Source organism: Chrysochloris asiatica, unplaced genomic scaffold (genome assembly GCF_000296735.1).
Source record: "Chrysochloris asiatica unplaced genomic scaffold, ChrAsi1.0 scaffold00074, whole genome shotgun sequence".
NCBI classification, from domain to species: domain Eukaryota; kingdom Metazoa; phylum Chordata; class Mammalia; order Afrosoricida; family Chrysochloridae; genus Chrysochloris; species Chrysochloris asiatica.
This window is the reverse complement of record NW_006408592.1, coordinates 8,458,157-8,464,132: the sequence shown is the minus strand read 5'-3', so window position 1 is coordinate 8,464,132 and position 5,976 is coordinate 8,458,157. Positions and strand designations below refer to the sequence as shown.

At 43.1% G+C, this 5,976-nt stretch overlaps 1 pseudogene; it reads left to right on the top strand.

Annotated features, from left to right (window-relative positions):
* Window positions 1-2,198: 2,198 nt before the first annotated feature.
* Window positions 2,199-3,026, top strand: LOC102842613 (annotated as a pseudogene).
* Window positions 3,027-5,976: the final 2,950 nt, after the last annotated feature.

The window sequence follows — 5,976 nt, the reverse complement described above, 5'->3', positions numbered from 1 at the left end:
ATCCATGGTGCTCAGCTGCTCCTTGAGTGGCCATCTTGGGGGAGACCAAACCGGGGAAGGATCAAATCAGCCACAGACACCTGACAAAACTGTGGAGACAAAGGTATGGACATTCCTTTTTTCATTTCTGTTTCTTGCTGTCTGCACACCTCCATTCTGGCAATTAGAGGGGTTTCCTAAGCGAGTAGACATCCCATTCCCACCTCTAGAGGGTTCTACTATGCATGAACACAGATCTCCTCAAAATTTAATGGGGCAGTTTCCACTTAAAACCAAACGGCAGTGCAAAATGGCCACAGTTGGCCCTGAACAATTTATCATTATGAAAAACATCCTAGAGTAAGTTCTGTGGACAGAGAACCAACAAGAATAGACAACAATCAGAGATTGACATACGTGGCAGCATCACCCAGAAGTCAATTGACAAATGGAAGAGTCGAGAACAGAATAAAACTATAAGAACAAATTCAGAGGATCTGGGAGGTCAGTCTATGATCAAAACAATTACAATGTGAAAGAAGTTAAACACAGAGGAACAGAGATCTAGGTGGTGAGAAGGTCAGGGAGATTACAGGATAAAATAGCCTGTCTTAAATAGAGGGAAAAGTTGATGGAATATAAGGTAACCACAATGGTGGGATTGGGGCAGGGGGTTTTGGGGGAGGTGAGGAAGCAACAATAGAGCAGAGGGTAAGGGCAGACACATCATGTTTCAGGTGTTGGGGAGGGCAATACAAGAAGGGCAAGGAGGTGGAAGAACAATGTAGATAAAGGAACACAGTTTTGCGTGGGCTAAGTGGGACAGAAGTAAACAGTGATGCATGCTTAACCTTGTAACAATAGGGCTCTGTGATATAGGGATCTAAGCATAGTTTGAAGAGGGGAAATAATCCTAAGATGCTGACTGTCTTATGAATATTTTTTTCCCTTGTCTACTATTGTAAAATAGACACTTGAGTGGGATAGGAAAGAATGTTGGGAAAGATGATTACAGAAAATGTGCAAGCCTGTCTTCAGCCTATAACTGACTGGAAAACCTAAAAAGGGGTTCTAGAAGTTGCCCAGTGAAACAGGCCTCTTGTGGAGCCTTTGCAAAGTATATGACCTTTGGTGGAATCCTGAGTCCCATCCAGAACTTTCTGAGGTGGTACATTCCCACTAGCAAGGACAAGCAGACCAGTCTGGATCAGCTATTGCATCAGAAGATGCATCTTCAAAGAAGGATCGTCATGAAAAACTCAAAACAAAAATGTCGGTGTGACAGGCTACTGCAAGAAGAAGCAAGCTGTTTGCCGGGAAGTGATCAAAGCAAGCAATCAAGTTCCTTCAGGACAAACCCCCATCTAAGACTCAAAGGGAACACATGAACAGGCATGTAAACTTGCTACTGGTTTGGTCTACTGGTGAGTGGAAGAGAGGGAAAGGCAGCAATGAAGAAATGGGCTGAGTTTAACCGTGGTCCATTGACTCCCATTGACTTCGAGATGAGAGAGAGAAGAGGAAGGGATAGATGGTCCAAAGTGTGGTGAGACCTGGGGACACTTGAGCCCATGGACAAGGACATAGCCATGGAGGGATGGAGGGTTAGAGCCGAGAGTGAAGCATCCAGCTGATATGAAGTGAAAGGAGAGGCACAAGAATATCCAAATCTGTAGATTGTACCCATTTGACCAAGCCTTGATGGCTTGATAATCAGAACACGACTAGAGGAAGATTTAAAAAAAAAAAAAAAAAAAAAAAATTTTTTTTGATAAAGGAAACAAGGGTAAATTGCTACAATTTGATGAACGTGACCTATACTCATGGAGGTAGTAACTCTTAACAGCAGAGAGGGAAGGAGTCTTCACATCAAATATCAATGCTATTCCCTCTGTACACAGGATAGATAGGGACGGGCAATTTAGGCATTGTCTACCTAAAATGAGGGGGTGATAAAGGCACAAAGGGACTGGTTTAGGAGGTTTCAAGAGGGAGTTTAATTTAAGAGTATGTGGGGGGTAGGGAAATTCACTACCATCAAAGGAGAGGCAGAGTAGAGTGCTTCCAAAGCTGGGCCCCTCAGGGAGTGGTGGAGGGGTATTAGCAGCAGAACCATAGACCAGAGCACAAGACAGAACAGACCTGGATTTAAGATTGAGATTTTTTTGATCTTCAGCTGCTCTTTTTAATTGTGTGAGGGACGAACCTTGCTAAACACCATGGCCAGCAATGTAACTGACAAGACAGATCTTCACTCTAGGAACTCCGGTATATTTATCGGAAATCTCAATACTCTGGTGGTCAGGAAGTGTGAACTAGAAGCAATTTTCTCCAAGTATTGCAAAATCGTGGGTTGCTCTATTCATAAGGGCTTTGCCTTTGTTCAGCATGTTCATGAGAGAAGTGCGTGGGCTGCTGTGGCAGGAGACTGCTATGGCAGAATGACTGCTATGCATGTTTTAGATGTGAATCTGGCCACAGAGCCAAAGGGCAACAAAGGCAAAGCACGTGTGAGACGCTCTGCAGTGGAGATGTACGACTCTTCAGCAGGATGGTTCTGACAGGACGCACAGCCACTGAGTACACACTCCGCTGCTTCCTCCCCCTCCTCCTCTGGCTGTAGTGCCCTCAAAACGCCATCCTCTACCAGGAAACACCTCACGAAAGACACAAATGATTTCAATTCTAAAAGTGAACAGAGGGGATCTTCTCCCAAATCTGGAAAGTTGAAAGGAGATGACCTTCAGACCATTAAAAAGGAGTTGACCCAGATAAAACAAAAAGTGGATTCTCTACTGGAAAGCCTTGAAAAAATGGAAAAGGAACAGAGCCAACAAGGAGTCAAGATGATGAATGCTATGTCCACAGAGGAGCAGAACAGCAGCTCCCTGAAGAAAGATGAGACTCAAGCGAAGATGAGGACGGAGGCTGAGGGAGGTGCAGCTGTCTCTGCTGAGGAGGGGGACCTACAGGATGATGATAATGGAGACAGGGGTGGGGGTGGGGATGACCAGCGTGAGTTGCTCAAGGATGATGAAAAAGGATGACTCTTCCCTTTATTTCTCACTGAGGTGCTTCTTATTAAGTGGTGTAAACAGATTTTCAAAACATTTTTTTAAAAAAAACTTTTTTTTATATCATGTTAAAACCAGAGAAAACATCATTTGAGAGAGACCAGAGAGAAAAATCATCCTGGAACCTCAGTGGACAGGGTCTTATCGGGTACTGTTAACACCTTCTTGTTGCTACTACATGCCATTGAGTTGGTTCCAACTAATAGTGACTTTATAGAGTTTCTAAGAAGTATTTGGTAACTTTGAACTGCCGAACTTATAAAGCATTAAATCTTAAACAAACAAACAAACAAACAAACAAACAAACAAACAAACAAAGCACCCTATTTCTTGCATCCTCTAAATGCTTCAATTAAACTAACAAAACCCCACACAAGTAAACCAAATCTACCAAACCAGTTGCAGAGGTGATTACAACTTATGGAGAGCCTATGCGTAATCAACTTTTGGTTGATGGTTCTTCTCTCTTTCTGTTGAAGTGAGGTGGCTCTGACACTATTTGCTTACATATTCAACATCCAGCTATCTGTAAATTCTCTCACATCTAATACAGTATTATGAGTCTGACTACTTCTTTCCACCTCTGTTGTTTATACCCCACTGAAGCCATTTCCTCTTACTTGGATAATTGCAAGAGCAGCCTTTTAGCAGATCTCCCAGCTCTGCCTTTGTCTCTATCCCAGTTCTCTGATCCCAAACTGTTTTGAGTAGTCAGAGATGTCCTATCTGATTATGTCAAACTCTCTGCTCAGAACCTTCCAATAACTTTCCATTTAATTCCTAAAAGTCGCTTGCATGATCAGACCTCTCCTCTACCTTCAGATCTTATTTAGGACTGTCTTCTCCTTTGCACTAACTTTTACTATAATCTCTAATTATCACCTTCTGTGACTTGTGTGATATTTTTCAATATCATCCATATACATAGATACACAGCCTGTGGTGCTATAACTCAGCCCACTACCCCAAGACTGTCCTCTGTCTAAAAAGGGGTTCAGATCAGTATTATAGTTTCTTTGTTAATGCAATTTTAAATTATTTTTGTAGAATCATTTACATTAATATTGTAAGCTGAGGGTATAAAGGCTACTCACTAGAAGACAAGTTACCCCCATACACAAAATTTATCTCCACTCCCAAAATGATGCTCCTGACTTTTCTGTATTTTCTAAATAGTACTATCAGTAAGTGAAGAGGACTTAAAACATTTACTGATGAAGATCAAAGAGCACAGCCTTAGGTATGGATTACATTTCAATTTCAAGAAAACAAAAATCCTCACCACTGGACCAACAAACAACATTCTTATCAACGGAGAAAAGATTGAAGTTGTCAAGGACTTCATTCTTCTTGGATTAATGATCAACACTCATGGAAGCAGCAGTCAAGAAATCAAACAGCATTAGGCAAATCTGTTGCATAAGACTATTTAAAGTGTTGAAGAGCAAAGATGTCAGCTTGAGGACCAAAGTGTGCCTGACCCAAGCCATGGTATTTTCAATAACCTCATATGCATGTGAAAGCTGGGCAGTGAATAAGGAATACCATAGAAAAATTGATGCTTTTGAGTTATGGTGTTGGAGGAGAGTATTGGAAGTGCCATGGGCTGCCAAAAGAACCAATAGATCCATTTTGGAAGAAGTGCAGCCAGAGTGCTCCTTGTAGGCCAAGATGGCCAAACTTTGTCTCTAATAATTCAGACATATTGTCAGGAGGGACCAGTCACTGGAGAAGGATATCATGTTTGATAAGATGGAGGGTCAAAGAAAAAGAGGAAGGCCCCCAACGAGATGGATTGGCCAAGTGGCAGCATCGATAGACTCAAGCGTGGCAACAGTAGGGAGGTTGGCCCTGGATAAGGCAGTGTTTCGTTCTGCTGTGCATAAGGTCGCTATGGATACCAGTACTGACTTGAGGACACCTACCAACAACAACTATTGTAAATAGACACTTGAGGGGGGAAAAAAGGAATAGCCAGAAACATCACCAGAGAAAGCTTGTAAGTCCATCTTCTGCCTATAACTAATTGTTGTTGTTGTTGTTATGTGCCATGGAGTCAGTTCCGACTCATAGCGACCCTGTACAGTGTTTCCGAGGCTGTAAATCTTTATGGGAGCAGAAAGCCTCATCTTTTTCCCCGTGTAACAGCTGGTAGTTTTGAACTACTGACCTTGCGGTTCACAGCCCGATTCGTAACCACTACACTACCAGAGCTACCAACTAACTGGAATACCTAAAATTTGGCTAGAACTTGCCCAGTGAAGGAGGCTTCCTGCAAAGCCTTTGCATTGCATAAGACCATAGGTGGAATCCTGATCCTCATCCAGAATCATCTTAGGTGGGAAATTTCCACTTGATAGGACAAGCAGACCAGCCTGGAGCAGCTAGAAGAACAGACGATACTTCTTGAAAGAAAGACCAGCAGGAAAAATCAAAAACAATATTGGCAGTCTGACTGACAACTACAAGAACAAGCAAGTTGTTCACCCGGGAGCCATCAAGGCAAGTGGTCGGGTCCCCTCAGTTCAAACCCCCTTCCAAGCCTGAAACTCAAGGGGGATACACGAGCAGGCCCGTGGTCTTGCTGGTGACCACATTGGTCTACCGGTAAGGGGAAGTGGGAGAAAAACAGCAATGAAGTTGTGAGCTAAGTCCAACCACGTGCAATAGACTCCTGTCAATCTGAGTTGAGACCTGGTTGGCCAGCAATAAGGCAAGACCTGGGTACTCCTGGGCCCAGAAACAGGGACATGGCCACAGAGGACTAGAGTGGAGAGTGACATGTTCAGCTGATATGTAGTGAGGGGAGATGGACAAGAACACCCAAACTTGCAGACAGTACCCACTAGAGGTGGCTTCAATAGCTGGATGATCAGAACTCAACTAGAGGAAAAAAGAAGAGGGAAAAAAGAGTAATCTGCTA